Raw genomic sequence first — 18,294 nt, 5'->3', positions numbered from 1 at the left:
ATCATAACTGGTTTAGGACACATGTGTCTAATGGACACAGGGAAATTGTAGATGTTTCATCTCTACGCCACAGCTTGCAGATGTCTCTACTCCCAAAACCCTGCTTACACCTATCAAGGGTATCAGACCATGTCAGAGATTAGGGATGCATGACTAGGCTGAAAGACGTCATTGTTCTTGTTAGCCTATTATACACATATGAATCTATGGAGCCATGCACCTATACTGTTTTACCTATCTGAAGACATTTTTCTTCTGTGCTGACATTCCATCCTGTGCTCTGACATTTATGGGTTTATGTACCTGTGTACCCACAGGTATGTCCTACACAATCCTGAAACTGAAACATAGACAGTTCTATGAGACACCTTTCATTGTGTAAGTATACAGCCATTACAACATCATCCAACATAACATAGACAGATTAATGTCGTTTAATCATTACAAATGGCAGCATACAATATCTGGGAGTGACCAGTACAAGTGGCATGTCAAAAACAACAATGGATGAAACAAATACATAGTAATTTATATACTCACCATGTGCATCAGATACATAGCTTCATTTCCCTGCATCGATGACAAGGATGTCAGGGATGTGGCACAGGCATCATCACTTGCACAGGATGTTTTGTGGGGGTGTAGGAAGCCTAGGCTGACCCAATAGGTTGGCAAGCATGTGTGTGGGTCAGGAAGGGAAGCATCAAGATAGCACATAGAAATGTGTCGTGTGAGTGCCTGTAGGGGAACTGATTATGACAGCGGTGTGTTAGTGTCTGCGTGAACCCAGTCAAGCTCTGTGCTAGCCCTACATGTTTGTATGTTGGGCAGCCTAGAGCCATGCATGGTAGAGCTGAGAGTTCACCAACTTCACCCCCAAACATGGAAACTGGCTCTGGCAGGAGTTGCACTGGCACCTCCATGCCCAAAGTCAGAAGTGGGGCAACTACCTGAGGGTGACTGCTGTCTGCTGGGGCTGTGTCCTCTATGGGAATTCCCAGGACCTTAAGCCCATGGCCTGCCACATCTTGGTGTGGACAGCACACACCCCTCTGTAACACTGGATATACTGCCAGTATGGGAGCATGATTGTGCACAGCCACGTGGACTCTCAGCAGATGTAGTTGCTGACCTACATCCACAAGTCTGATGCTCAACTCCAACCAGCCGTTCCATCACAGACAATGTGCATTCCAAGACAGATAGTGTGCGATCTGTCTCAGACCAATGTCTTTCCACTGTATCAGTCAACCAATCCAGGGTATCAGCAATGGAGTGGGAGGCAGTCACGGATGTCAGACTGTGCTGTATCCATAACCCTGAGCATTCATCTGGAGTTCCTTTCAGAACATACCTGTGCCTCCATGATGTCCCTAAGCATACGTTGAGTGACACAAGATGAGACGCCTGCAACAGGTGGTGGAGGGACAGCAGGCCTCCTAAGAGCACCCTATCAATCCGACTGTGTGGAACCTTGCCATCTCTTTGGCTATGGCCAGTGTTGACACTCATTGCAGCCATACTAGCCACACTTTCCTGTTTAATGTCCCCACCTTCTGTCTGTCCAATATCTGTGGCCTCAGGGGACTGGGTATGCATAGGCATATTGACTGTGTACAGTGATAATGAGGGCAGAAGAGGGATGTAAACCTCTGTGACAGATTCAGCCCCTGCAACCCCCCACTTGTGCCTCACTTTGGCCACCATCATCATCAGAGTCTGAAGAGACACTGACATCAGGTTGTGAAGGGCACAGAGACCAACCCCCCCCCAGTCACCTGTGATAAAAAGGGAAAATCAGTACATTAGTACCTGCACTATTATGTTCTGCAGTACTGTGTTGCAATATATGTTAAACTGTATACAGTGCTGTCACTATTACAAACTTGTTTATTCCCCAAACTCATATAGTAGGACATAAGGACATTCTTTTCTAAAAAAGTCTGTAAAAGCTCTTTACACAGGAATCTCATGAGTAACAATGATTTAGACTGTTGACATTTGGCAAAACTCTGCAAAGTTGACACATATGGCAATCTGTAATGTCCTGACAGTACTGTGAAATCTATCAGTGTTCTCACACCTACAGGTCACAGGTATGAGTCTAAACTGTGTACAGTCAGAAAATATCTGTGCAGCTGGTAATCATGCAGACATTACATCAATCCAGCCAGCAGGCCTGGGATGATACTTTAGTGAATACATTGAACTGAATTTACATCTCTAACAAAACAGTGTTGTACTTACTAGGAGGAGGAGCACAACATCATCCAAATCCTAATGGTCCTGTGAAAATTTGAGGGAGAGGTAATGTAAACAGCAGCACATGTTGCACTATAACAGGGTAATATACATCCAAAGATCCCACATTTACATTAGCTACTATGTTAATTGGTATGTTGGTCGCAGTCTGAGTATGACTTTCAAAGTGTTACTAACCCCACCCCACCCAAAAAAAAAAACAACTGACTACCATGTAAAACTGTGTACACCCTGACACACTGAATGCAACACTATTCCAATGCTGATCCAGCTAAGCATACCTGAATGTTCCATTTGCATGGAAACCATGGCAGCAATATCCACAACATATAGTGTGACAGATGCTGGGAGCTGTACTGTGTTCTTAAGTTCTCCAGGAATTCCTCAGTGGCTGATAGTGGTTGTCCTCCACCAGTGACACCACAATCCCTGGCCACATCTGATCCTCTTCTGCATACAGCATTAATCATATCGGTGGCACTGTATTGCACATGCTCATATGTCCTACTCTGGTGACCGATAGCAATTACATCGCAGACCAGGTCAGCCCACAATGCTGCCCCTTCTTCCCTGCTTGTCCTACCCTGGACAGAAGAAGTTGATAGTGTCGATGCAAGTCCTCCAAGATTATACCATTTTCAGTGTCTGTAAAAGGGCCCCATTATCGGGGATACATACTTCCTGAAAGACAGCAAAATGGAAACACATCTCAGGATCACATACATGGGAGTATAGTATGTAGAGATACATGAATAAAGGATGGCTAGCAGTATTCACTGCTTGATTACACATGTCATATTCAACAGTGTGCAAACGTACAAAGGGTGTGGATGCAAGTAAGTTAGTAGCAATAGTAAGCTATTCCTGTTTGTTCCATGACAGATACTGATGTAGGGTCAGATACCCAACACATGAGTCCATTCTAATGTAGCCCTAGTGGTAACCCCCCCTTATAATATATAAAAACAGAAATGCCAAACAAATAGCAATGCACTATTACAACTGCTATCAAGGGAAATTTCTAGGAAACCAGTGTACCTAATTAACACAAAGCATTCTACCCTTACTGTACTCTAGTTCCTCTGTAGGTGTAACACATCTGGAGATCAATGACATGTCATTCCCCCAAAGTATATTCAAACATATGCATTATGTTGGAAACAAAATGGTTATATACCTGATGGAGCACAATACTCCTCTGTTGAAAGGTACAGATATATAAATATGCCAACAAGTTCACCCTGCAAAGTAATTCTCATACACAATAGTTCCCCTAGCTTGATGTTTCCCTTTTTAGCATGATTCTCATTAGCAATTGATTGCCTTTGAAGTTATCTGCCCTTCTGAAATGCTAATTGCAGCCTACACAGCTGATTTGCAGTATAATCAGCCAATCCTATGCAATCACTGAACAAGATATAAGGACTCAATGAAGATTACAACTCCTTTTTCATATGTTGGGGTGGAAATTACTGGGGTAAAAATACTAAGTCATCTCAGAGACAATGTCCGTAGCAACTACTTTTTACATACAAGTGTGTGTGCTACAGGCTGAAGTTGATGCTACAGGTAATAGACATAGGTAAAGAGGGTGAACACTTTGCAGGACAACAAGCTTTAAGAGTAAGTGTGGGGCCTGCGGCAGCCTTGTATAGGCAGAGCCAGATTGAGGGAACCTACCCCACTTGAAATTTGGTTATGTGTTTAAGGTAAGTCTGTTTGCCAAAGGTATCACTAACAGAATATAAGGCAAAATGCTTGATGTGTCTTAGAAAAAGGTAGGAGGTACATTAACCATTATGTCACACAGCTGGGCAACAGTCAAGTCATGTGTTATGTCATGGTAGTCCCCTATTACTTGTGTGCTGGCAACGCTTGTGTCTAGCACAACCTCCGTGCGTGGCTGTGGTTGTCTGTAATATCTCTAGCAAATCATTGTGGGCTGCAGTCTGATATTACTAGGTCACAATTTCAGTACACACTTTGAAATCCTCTTGGAATTCAGGATAATGCATGACCTGGCAGTCTCTGCACTTTCTAGTGTTGTAATAGGAGTAGTTAAGAGTGGTCCTATCTGTAGGCCTTTGACTTATATTATTTAGAAGCAGACATTCCATCTGTACTGCTTTGGGTGGATAAATAGGTGATGAGGCAGATATAAATATCACAATTTATAATGCTGATGTCTACATACATATATTTTCAATGCTAGATGCAGCTGTAGTTGAACCCAGGACCATGTGTACCAAAAATTAATGCCCTCCATACATTTTACATACTGAGCTACAGAGTCACTGTTACAGCGGCTGTATTTTTACATGTTGTAGATATCATTCCATGGTTATCTGCTGTTACATACCTCACTTGCATCTATTATTATGTGTACAGCTTTAGCGTGCTGTATTTGTCTACCAGAGTCCCAGTTAAAATGCTGTTTTTCCATTAATGTTTTAGCAAGTGTATTTTTACATGTTGTACATATAATTTCAGGGATAAATGCTGTTAGATACCTCACTTATGTCTAGTCTTATGTGCATGGTTTTATACTGATATATTTCTGTACTAGAGTCCCAGTTACAGTATTACTTTCTTTTACTCTTTTGGCTGATTTCCGAAGTGCAGCGAGATGCACAGCATCTCTTAAACACACTTAATGATGGGAACTTGGCCATTACTATGTTTTGATTAAAACATCTATGTTAACTAGCAGCTGTGTGGCTTGGTGGGTTGATCTTTTGTTTTGTAGCTGTGATGGTTCTGAGCTCAAAATTGGGTGCAGGTGTATTTTTTAAATGTGATTAATATTTTTTCAAACACATATATCAATGTAGCGCTATTTAGCATACCTAAGTGATACAGTGCGCTGTGCCACATTGCACAAAACATCTTTAAAGAAAAGAAAAATGGGGAGATAGGACAGTGGCAAAATGGAGTGTAAATAGGGGGAAAAACATAGTTAAATGCAGGTAGGTATGTGCAAGCAAGGTGTAGGAAATAACCATAACTATCCATTTCTTGTATGGCAACAACTGTGCACTTTAACAGATTTCTTAGCTGAATTTGGACTGTTACCCCCAGAGAGAGGGGTGACAACAGCAGAAGTGCATTGTCAAGCCAATTAGACCAAATTGTGTCCAGTGGACATGTGTGCAAAATGGAAAACTATGTATGGGACGATATGTTTTTTTTCTGGGACAGGTTCGGCGCAGCAGCCCATATACCATGCCTGGCAGTTCCTCACATGTGATGCAATCACCCCCTTCATTATCACTCCTGGTGAAGGGACAAACCCCAGCCTCTGGGACAGAACTGCCTGATGGCCCAGGTAGTGCAGGGGCAGCAGAGGAGGCTCCACCAGACTGCATCCCAGATGTGCTGTGCCCTGGTGCCATGGCCAGGGGAGCCAAGGTAGGTGGATTGCTAGGAACCGTCCTACCTTGTTGCGCTGTAGAAAATAAATATAAACATAAGGTGAACATAAACATAACCAAACAGATGTTAGTATTAACATAATAGAAGATAATAACGATTAATAAAAGAAATAAAAAGGAATATAATGAAGAACACAACAATAAATAATGTAAATAGAAGTATTTTGACAGCAAAACAATATGAAATTATACATTAGGCCAACATAAGAGGTAGTTACAATAATATATATTAATATCAAATCATAATAATAAATGACATTAATAAATTAAAGAAGAGAAGGGGTGGGGTGAGACAGAGAAAAATACCATTAGTAACTTTGCAGGTAATATTACTACATGGACTACTACTACAACATACCTCTACATATGTACACGTTCAGTTGTGAGTACAGTGACTGCAACTATTGTATAGATGATGTTGCATGTACATAACTCTTAGCCTGTATGGGACAGTATGGGTCAAGCTCTAACATATGGTGGTAAAGAGGCACAACTACAGAGAAAATTTGTACATAGTGTGCTCATACATTAGTAGCAAGGTGTTCTGATAATGGATTTGCCAATAAACATCTTTTCAAGTAATGTCATTTATCTGCTAATCAAGGACCAGACATATGGGGCATTAGTCATTACATTCTGAAAAATCGTGACAGCTGAGAGGTATGTTCATGTACTCTAAGTAGACTAGACAACCAGTCATTTCTTAGTTGGCTGCCATGGGATTAGAACCCACAAGCTGTGACTACAGGAAAAATGTGCACTTAATTTAACAGTTGACTGGTGTCAGATTAGAACACACGTGCAGTGAATACAGGAATAATGCACACTTATTTGAAAAGATTACTTATCAGAGCACAATCCTGTTTTAAACTTTATTGATAATATTTTGTTTTTTAAATCTGGCATTTATACATATGAATAGCTTCCCAGAACTTCAGCTACCTTACCCATATACCTTGTTCCTTGACTGGTTGGAATATACATCATTATTTCTGACACAATGGCCAGAACACAGGCTTGAACCTTACTGTCGGTATTGCACTACATTTATTGCAGACAGTTTTTTCTGCAGTCTTTATTCTTTTAAATTTAACAGATGACTGGTGTCAGATTAGAACGCACATGCAGTGAATACAAGAATAATGCACACTTATTTGAAAAGATTGCTTATCAAAGCACAATCTAGTTTTAAGCTTTATTGATAATGTTCCTTAAAATCTGGCATTTAGACACATGGATAGCTCTCCATGACTTTATTTACCTTACCCATATACCTTGTTCCTTGACTAGGTGGAATAGATAGCATTATTTCAACCAAAATGGCCAGAACATAGGCTTGAACCTTACTGTAGATATTGCACTACATTTATTTCAGTCAGTTTTTGCTGCATTCTTTATTCATTTACATTTAACAGTTGACTGGTGTCAGATTAGAACACACATGCAGCAAATACAGGAATAGTGAACACTTTTTATTTGAAAACATTACACATCAAAGCACCATCACCCTTTAAAATGTATTGATTAATGTTGCTTCAAGTCTGGCATGTAGACCAGGGATAGCTGTGTAAGACTTCTAATAAATAACCCATACACCCCGTCCATTAATTGAGTGCAACCTACAGCATATTTTACACAATGAGCAGACCAGAACAGTGACTCTTAATCTGGATAGACCCCAATATTAACTGATGTTTGAAACTATACTACACAGCAATGGATGTTTACTTGGTTTAGCTTGCTTTGCCATTTCAGGTAGGCAGTGACACATTACTAAACATGTTAGATGTCCCAGGTATGTCATACCTGACTGTTAAGAGTGCAAACTCTGTAAATAATTTATTATAAAAGTACATTATGCATTAAGTTATTACTTTGATGTTACCCTACTTACCACACTCTAGCCTCATCCTGGCCAGGTGCCCTGCATGGGACTGGACATTGTGAACCTTCTCCTCTGGAGCTGTTGTAAGAGAAGCAAACCATTATGCATACCAGCTTTGCACAGATTCAGCTTGTACATTTCTAAAGTACTGCCAAACATACTTACTTATCTGTGGGGTCTGCCCACCCCTAGCTTCCTAGACCCAGGTGTCCAGGGTTCCCCTCTTCCTATGCCTCAGGTCATTGTAGTGGTGACAACATTGTTCACCAGTGCAGGGGATGCCAGTAGCACTGGTAAATTCCCTAGCCAACCGATCTCAGGCCACAGACTTACACTCTGAGCCCTGGTAATTGCCCTGCAGTAGCTGGGGTTCATAGTTCTTAACCAGGAGTCCAACAAAAACTTTGGACTTCTGCACACCCCACATCTGTGCCCAAAAGCGCACCCCCTCTCCAACATCACCAGTCATATTGACAGCCAAATGAAGATTACAATGAATGGTGTGAAATTCCTGCCTATTGACCTTTATATAGGTTTCATTCCACCCTTATAGGTCATACTGTAACCTTCAAAAAAGCCCTGCATTGCTTGGCATTGAGCAAACTCACACAAACCATTTTAGTGGAGCTGAGCATCGTGCAAACTCACACAAACCATGTTTAAGTGGAGCTTAGCAACACATAAACAATGTAGACAGTTGACCATGTTTAAGTGCTACTTAGCATCGCCCAGCTTTTCTAAATATAACAATTTTTTTTATTTTAAATTAAACTGATGTTTCAGTCACCTGACACATTTTCATAGCAGTAAATGCAAAAACGTAACGTAACATCAGGACTTAATCTCAGGACCTACTGCAATGTAGATCATGACTCAACCTATCTAAACACTTGGATAGTAGAGGGAACCAGTATATCTTCACATATACTACTGAGGTGCCTGTCAGCATTGCACAGCTTTGCTGCACAGGTTTACGCATTGCTAAGCACAGCAGAACTACAACAATTGAATGCATCTGGTTTCTATTTTTAGATGTTTAGCGGCATTGCTAAGCACCACACCGCAAGACGCAAAAAAGTAGGAGGGAAAAAAATTTCAATTGATTATATCCGGTTTCTATTTTTTAAATATATACCAGATGGCTGCTATAGATGTATAAGCATAGCTAGACATTGCTAAGCATCATGGACAGTCTATAAGTACGGGACAGCCTCTACACTGTTGCTTGCAGGGATTCAATATCCATGTTACTGTGATCTCCCTCAGCAGCACACCATGATTAATATGCATAGCTAGCTGCCAAGGGGGAACTGTGGCTGTATACATGGATACATTCTATGTAGGCTTTACCTGGAGCCTACATGTATTTTATTGAATCCTGAGGTTTATCTATCCTCACAGTGCCTTTTTTATGCCATGCAAGTTGTTAAAACCTCCAACATAACAGAAATCACTCACAACTACCTAAACCTACTTCTTCTCAATACTAGGAGTTTAAATAAAAAACTGAACTCCCTGGAAGCACTCCTCACCCTAGGGAATACAGACATATGTGCAGTTATGGAAACATGGTTCAGAATCATGGAAAGCACCACAGTTATCAGAGCCTACAATCCCTTTTGTACATTTTGATCCCCATGTGCTCAGGATAAAATAAAAAAAGGATGTGTCTCAGTGTTCATAAAGGTCAAGTGCACTGTTAGACTGTTCCATCAACATGACTCCCTTGAGCTGCTCCATGCCCAACTACACATAGGTATGACCCCCTATCATATCCTTGCTATCTACAAATCCCCTAACATGAATGTGGAAAACCACACCTCCTACTGAAATCTACTGAATTTCTTAACATTCAGGCTAACACCATATTTATGGGTAACTTCAACAACCCTCCGTAAACTGGGATACTTATATGACCCATCATTCACTTGTTTGGAGGTTTTTCGACTTCATCAATGCAAACACCCTGGTGAAACTAGTTAATGCCCCAGCTAGAGGTACAAATATCCTAGACCTAGTACTCATGAACAAGGAGGGGTTTTGTTCTCCCCCATGCATTAACTCCTTACTGGTAAGATCTTATCACAAAATGATCTCTTTTAGTATTAAAATTAACCTACAACCCTCACCACTCTCCAAACCTATTAAGATCTTTGCTAAGGTCAATTACCTCAAACTAAGTGACAGCTTATTAATCTTCCAAGCCTCTCTGAACCCAGATGACACTGAGGCCTACTCTGAGCTGTACACAAAAGCACTGTACAACCACATTCATAGCTGCATATAGGAAGCAGTGCCTGTCTGAGTCAAACCAATGATTGCTGGCAAAAATAAACCACCCTGGTGGACTCCTAGTATAAGTAGGCTATTCAAAAAAGGGAAAATCTCTGCAAAGCCAAGAAGGAACAGACAAAACATTGCAAAAAGCCACTCACCAGTCTAAAGAAACAAACAAATTTGAGAGCTGGTCAAATCTGCCAAAGCAAACTATGAGGCAAAGATATCCTCACAGGTGAAAGATAACCATAAGGCTTTTTTAATTATGTTTGTAACATCAGGGGAAATGCTCAACAATGTGGTGAGTTAATCATGAACACTTACACCCAGCCCGAAACTATAGCAAGCCTGCTGGCCAACAAGTTCAGTTCAAACTACCAGGGCCACTAGAAACCTTCTTTAACCACAGCCTCTGGACAGGTTTTGCCCCTGAGGAATGGAGGACTGCAACAGTCATCTCTCTGTATAAGGGCAGCCCATCAACTGACCCAGGGAGCTACAGACCTATAAGCTTTACTGGCTTATCTGCAGGGTCATGGAGAAAACTAGAAGGAACCTAATCAATAACAACATAGGAAATCTCCAAGCACTTGACCAGACCCAATTTGACTTTGTCAGAGCGAGATCTTGCCTGCTCAATCTGGTGGACTTCTGTAAGAAATTCACCAGGGCTGTGGATGAGAGTAAAACAGTACACACTGGTTATCTAGATCTGGCCAAAACTTTTGACACAATTCCCCACCCAGAGATCATAGATAAACTTACTGAGTTAGGCATAAACCCCTACATCATCAGATAGATAGCCAGCTGGCTCACTGATGGAACACATGTTGTCCAAATAAGTGGATCCACTTCTGATAAGAAATCTGTTACTAGTGGTGTCCCACAGGGTTCAGTGTTGGGACCCCTCCTGTTTGGAATATATTTCTCTGAAGTGAAGGCCAATGTTGGAGGCCTCTGGCTCACCAAGTTCACCGACAACTGTAAACTGGGAGCAATCATTGAATCCCCAAATGATGTTTGTATCCTAAAATAGGCCTAAACATGACAAATGACTGGTACCCAAACTATGGTCTGAGACTAAATGCTAAAAAAATGCATAATGACACCCTTTAGTAAATCAGATGTCCCAGCAAATTATAATATTGATAGCACATCCTTAAAAGTAGATCCAGTAGTGCGGGATTTAGAGATGCAGACAGATAGTAACCTAAACTATGACCACCAGGTAGCTATGATACTGCAGAAATCCTTCTGTGTGGCTCAACTTACAAGTAAAGGCATGACATCAAGATCAAAGGAAGTCACGGTGCTCATTAGGCCCATAATCGAGTACAATGCTCCCTTCTGCATGTACCTAACCAAACACATACCCATTGAAGTAGCACCAGAGGTTTTTCACTAAAAAATACAAAGAGTAAGATACATGTCTTATGCAAACCGACTAAAGGCCCTATTCCTTTACTCCATCTCATACTGTGTATTAAGAGGGAACGTATGTCTGACCTACAAGGCATTCTCTGATCCATCCCAGATGAAAATGTTACATATTCACAAAAAAAAATTATACAAGGGTTATGCATTCCATGAACCTGAGGCTTATTTGTGACTCTAACAGAATTTGCTGGAGAGACAGATTCGTATCTGAAAGGCTACCCTGTCTATCGAATAAACTTCCCATTTTTGTAAAACAATATCTGTCTCTCACTCTCTTCAAAAAGATTTTGGATAAATGGATGGGGAAATATAAATTTACTCCCAGGGTACTGCCAATGTCCCTTATGAACAGAAGAAGTCTGTACGATGACTCAGGACTCCAACACCCAAAGACCCACTACCCAGATACTACTGCATCCCATTTCTGGGAATTAAGATATAATATTGTCATATCCTGGGTATTATTGGACTAGGCTTGTAAAGGATCTTGTGCCATTAGCCTAGAAATCACCTATGAACTTATCAAATCTATTTCTATTTCTATTTTGATTTTTTAGTTTGTTAATTGGGTGGGTGGGCTAGTTAGATTGATTGTCTTCAGCCATGACCTGGGTTCTAATATAGGCATGTAGTGACCCTACAAGTTTTTAACATAACATAATACAGTGATGATTACACCAAGGTAGCAATTAAAGGTCCAGATAACACGCAAACTCATATAAGAGATACGCACTAATAAATACCATGTGCCAAACACATTAATATATTTACATATATATACTTTGAAAATCCTCTCATTGGTTAAAAAGGTTAGTAAAATGTGCTTATTACCTATGCTAAGTTATTGTATAATCCCCTGTTCCTGAAGCAGTCACATGGGTTTCCCTTAATTATATGATCTTTCTTAAAGTTTTTATGTTTTTTTATTTCCAGTTTCTGTTGATAAGTGGTTCCATTTAGCTGGTGGCAGTTTGTCAAATGATCTTTCATTAACTGTCTTGCCAAACTGTTGTGCGTACTGGCATCTCTCAGTGTGCATATTTATTCCCTCATAGTGAGCAATGATTTGAGCACAAGATAAAAGCATTGTTGGATGATTCTGTAGATTAGGGCTCCAAGTAAGCAGTAGGGCAAATTGGCAGATGATGTCTTCTGGAGAATTTGAGTGTTAGTGGAATAGTGAAAAACAATAAGGAGTAGGCCATACTCTAGATTGGGAAGCAGCATGTCTCTGGCTATAGTTTGTCTAGTGAATGGAACAAGACGGTGGGAGATTCTGTAGCAAAGCTTTAGATACAGCAATCTTCTGTTAACGGTGGTCTTTGTGTCTTGTTACAAAAATAGAGTTGTGTCTAGTATTAATCCTAGATGTTTTCGCTGATTGACAATTTTTAAAGAGTTGCTATGTAAATCTTGTATTGTATGGATTGATAATTTAGGTAGCCGTTGCTAGACAACACATGTAAACACAGCAGATTTTGTATAATAAATGGTAAATCCACTAACTGATGTCCACTTTGCTAGTTTTTCAATGTTTTGTTGAATTGGAAAGGAGTTATTGGTGTAAGATTTTTTTTTCTGAGCATAAAATTTGTATATCACCTGCATAAAGGACAAATGTGAGTGATGGTAGATCTTGAGTGAGGTCATTTAAAAAAGAAAGAAGAGTAGTAGTAATACTGACCCCTGGGTACACCCTGTTTTAATGATCTTGTTTTTGAGACATCAGTGTGTGCTAAAATCTTAACTGGCCCCTTTTTAACCATACTAGTGTGCTTTCTCTATAATTTAATCTTGCTAGCGTGTTCAGGAGTAAGATGCAATTACCCTTACAAAATCTCTGGTAATATCAGTAAATCCTACAGCAGTTATTTTGTTTTCATTTATATTATTTTATATAAAAATATCTATCTATTCATCTATATATATATATATATATATATATACACATATATATATATATATATATATATATATATATATATATATACATGCATACATACATACATATATATATATATATATATATATATATATATATATATATATATATACACAGAGAGCGAGAGAGAGAGAGATGTTTATATAGCTATAGAAATATAGATATATAGTTAGAAACAGTATAAATGGTAGTGATGGTAATTAAACCATTGTGAAATCCATATTATTTGTCACCGTTTAGGTTGTACTAATTTAAATGTGTGCAACTTTGCTTAAAACCACTTTTTCAAAATATCCATATGAGAGGGCAGATATTAGTTTTGAGTCTGGAATCTTTGAGCAAGGAAGGCCATGTTTGGTAAGAGAAGAATTATGGTATTCTTTTATGAGGATGGAAGTATGTGTGTGGAGAGTGACCAATACTTCTGAAAGGAAAAGTTAAGCTCATAGTTGCAAGAGGGGATATTTATGATTTTATAGAATTGCTTATATTAGTGGTATGGGAATCATTTTTGTATTCCATTAAATAGTGACTGGATGATAAGGAAAAGTTGCCATTGTTGTGTAACTTTTACTTTTCTACTATCAACAATGTCCCCTATCAAGCCTATAACTGCTTTCCAAAGGTTATTTTGGGCTCAAGGCAAGAGCAGATTGATTGTTTCTAAAGCAGGCTGCCTTAGCAAAATTTGATGTGATCTTGTATTATTTTCTAAGGATCAGCCATATTTGTTGCATTGCCTACCAGTTTTCTTATGCAGAGTCCCTATGTGTTAGTCGATGTATTAGACATGTTGTTATCCATAGACACAGTTGTCATCTCCGTCTCCTAACAATCATGAAAGCACAGTCACTTGTATTTTCATGTCTTGGATGGTTAAGTATACTATTGTCTCATTTGTCCCTTTTAAGCTATATAGAAGGCCTTAGTCCAGAATTTCCAGTAAGATTCCTTATTTCAGTGACTGAGCACCCAGTTATAATTTGGAGTGGTAAGTCTAGTTTTTGAAGGTCCAAGATGAGATAACTCAGCTGAGGTCACTAAGACTATCTTTATGGAATGTTAGTAATGAAGGAATGTTAATTGGATATAACGGTTGGTCTAGTAAATGTTTTAACAATTTGTTTTAGGCATTTTTGGTTAAGGTTCTGATATAGTTCTGCTATAGCATCTCTGCCTGTCTTTATATTGAAGTCCTCAAGGATTATAGTTTTATTTTATTGTTAATTCCAGTGGGGTACACTTGCTTACTTATTTATTTATTGCTATTTAATAACTGAATAGATAGGCTGGTCATCTGACCCTCTTCCACCATACCTCTCAGGCATACCTCATTATGAGGAATGTTGCTCATTTTGAGTCTTAAGAACTTGATGCTCAACATGCTTGACATTGTTCCACATCGAGTGGGTCTGCTACACATTTTGTGTTAAGGCTTGTTTTACTAATATTAACATTAAATAATACTGACTAATACTAACTCAGCAAAATAAATTGTAATAAAATATAAAGTAGCACATTAATCCATCATGTGAGTTTCCTAGCTAAATTTGTTAGTAAGTTATTAGCTAGTGTTTCACATTTTGTCCATTACCTCTATATTATGAGAGGCAGTTTTCTATATTTTGAAGATAGAAGGTTGACAGCTATTATCTTCAGATATGAGTTGAACATTTATAAGAGCAATACAACAATAAACCTTACATGGTAACAAAACTATTTACATTAAAATTAATGAGTGCAGTTGTATTATATATATACAGAATAATATTCAACAAACATATTTGCATAAAGTTAAAATATAATTTATCTAGATTCCTACGATAAGGTTCAAACCATCATCATGAAAGCATAGACACATTTTGATTCATTAAGGAGATATTCTTTTAGTTTAACCTTAAAGCCACTCACAGTTGGTTGTTTCATTACCCAGCCAGAAAGATGATTCAGGCAGGAAAATACATTTTCACCAATGTGCGATTTGGACTGAGTCCGACTAAAGTGATAGTGTTATCCTGGCTGCTCCAAAAAGACTGCAGGTGATTTTTGAGTGGAATTATTATTTTTTATTTTTATTTTTTACGGACAGGGATTGTCTGAGAATAACAATTTTAAATAAGATTGTATTGAAAATCACAGTAGCTCTACTGTGAATTGGTAGCCAACTGAAACTCCTAAGAATGTTTTAGTGATGACCCTATGAATTGGTCAGCAAAACAAATTAACATATTTTTATAGCCTTTTGAAACTTGTGTGTATTAAGACTGTACAGTATAGACAGTACTGGCAAGCCATGTACAGTTTTATACATAAGTACATTTCTCTAAATATCATGGAAAAGGAGTTAAAAGATTTTGTAGCATAATTTTAGTTTGGTAAGTCTTTTGCTGATAACTTAATTATTAATGTGTTTTTCAAAAGACAAGGAAATACCTAGGTAGATTTGTTCATTAACACTGGCTATTCCATTCTTCATGTTATCTAGGATGAGCAAAGATGAGAGGTTTGTTAGCTTGAAAGGTGGCTAATATAATTATACTTGATTTATTATGATTTGTTGGCAGACTCTTCTTGTGTGTCCCTTTGCTAAGCACTGTCAGGTTGTTCTGTAGCTTTTGTTGTAGTTCAGAGGCATAATTACCAGAGTTAATTAAAAGGAGATCATCTGCATTTATAATTAAGTTAAAGAATAAGATGTTGTGGTTAAGTAATTTATAAACAGGGAAAAATGAGCAGGCCAAGTACAGACAATTGTGGTACACCAATGTTAAGGTTGTCAACCTCAGAAAGGGTATCACAGAAGAAAATTTGAAATGCTATGTTTTCCAAGTAAGTTTTAATAGTCTAGAGAGGGTTACTGCCAACACTGAGCTTACCACATTTATGCAGTAGGACAGGATGATTAACAGTTTGAAATGTCCTAGTTATGTCTACAAACACACCACCTACTATAATTCATACTGCAGAAGATGCTATTAGTTTCAGTATTGTGTAGCTATATAACACCAAAAGCCATGCAGAAGCCGTTTTGTTAATCACACAAGTGACCATAACTGTTTATGTGGTCTAACCTCTGTTTGATATTGATCTAAAATCTTTACAAACTTTTGGAATAGTAACCTTAGGCAAGAAGATTATAACAGAGTGTTTGAAGCACTTATGAAATATTCTAGCATCTAATGGAAACCTGTAGATATTTCTGAGTGGTTTTGCTTTATTTGGTGATATCATTCATTTTAATAATTAAGAATAACAGAGATATGCTTTCATTGCTAAAGTGGAGTTTGTTTTACTTTATTTTATTACTTTGATTTAATTATGTCTTTATCCAGTTGGCGGCACTGTTATTATCAGAGTTTAAGGTAGGTATATTATTGGGTGTTTTGCATGAGAAGCTTAACTTCCCTTGTGCTCCATTTCTGATTCGGTGATCTATAAACACTGAATACTTTATACTAATATAAGCTGTTTTTTGACACATTTCTGTTAATGCTAAATCCAAGGGACTGTTCATTTATTACTCATGTTTCCAGTGTGGTCCATTTATTGCATGTTATTGTCTATGTTTAAAAGAGCTATTGCAAGATATTTTATGGTATATCTCCTAAGACCTGCCCCATCATGTTTGAGGTACTGGGGTTAAAATCCAATAAGTTCTGATTGTTATTTTGTGTTGTGTCTAGATTTCTTTTTTCAGTTACGTGCAGTGTAGTTTTAGTTGTGTGTGAATGTCTTGGGTTTAACTAGATATCTCCAACAAGGATTAAGATAAGAGTGATTAAGCAAATTGTGGTTATTTTCTTTTTTCTCCTTCAGTCAAAATTGAATAGAATACATGAATAAGCAAATAATAAAATAATAAATGATAAATGATAACTCTTGGTGGGCGTTATAAAGGGGATAGCGCAATGCACAACCCAAAATAGCTTAAGAAGCATCCATGCACATTGTGTGTAATAGTCAAATACACCAACAGTGTCATAGTGCAATGATATAAACTGTGTGTATGCAATGCATGAAAATGAGTGCATAAAAACATGTAAATGAGAAACCTCATGCAAATGAACATCATAGAATATGCAAAAGCAAGAGGCCGAGATGAATGTCCAATACATAGACATATAAAATGGCGGTGCTGCAACTTACCACTACTAATTTTGAATACTATGATTTATAGATTACATGACAAGAAACATTTTAGGCATGGCACAAACAAAAGCTCAACAACATATGGTAGTTGGAGCTGTCCAAGTTAGTGCTGATAATTCTGCTCAATGTGACCACCCATCCAAATAAAGAAGTAACATGTAATAAATCACAAATCAAATTTCACAAAACAGCAAATAATTGACCATTTCAGAAGTGACAGAGGTACAGAACAGGATTTAGTCAATCTGCATCACCCAGGACTAGTACTGAAGAGTATGTGTAGTATCATTATTCCTATGGACACAGTGATATGTGCAAGTGTTAACCGTCTTAGCTATAGGGACCTTCCATATACCTATGTGGGCACATTAGGTATATCATAGGTGTTTGCCACAAGAATGCCTAATTTGGCTACTCAAATGGATGCTACAATATGTGGAATAACATAGTTGTCTCCAGGAACAACAGAGAATACACCGTGCATGCATTTTATGGGAATATATGCTTCTCTGAGGTCTTGGGTACTACCAGTTGCACCCTTGCTGCTAATAAGGTCCTCCTAGTAATGTAACAAAAACAGGGAGTACTACAGAGCTTCAGCTCTGACTGTGAATGCAAAACTGGCATTCATTTGTTAATATTGACAGTGCACTGAAGACTGGTTTGGATCTGCCAGTCATACTCCCTAGCGCTTTGTACCTGGGAATGCTGCCCCCTTCACTCCACCCTAGCTACATCTCTACAGGTTTCCCCATACATGGGGGCACAGACATTAATACCATGGTCTCTTAGGTCACATACTACCTGGCAGTTGACAGAATAGCATCATTGCCTGTTAAGATACATTGCCCTGTATTCTACAGCAAGTCTGCAAATTGTTAGATGTTTTATCTACCTCACCAAGAGTGCAT

Source organism: Protopterus annectens, chromosome 4.part1 (assembly GCF_019279795.1).
Source record: "Protopterus annectens isolate FY-2018-M chromosome 4.part1, PAN1.0, whole genome shotgun sequence".
NCBI lineage: Eukaryota > Metazoa > Chordata > Ceratodontiformes > Protopteridae > Protopterus > Protopterus annectens.
This window is presented reverse-complemented; position numbering follows the sequence as displayed.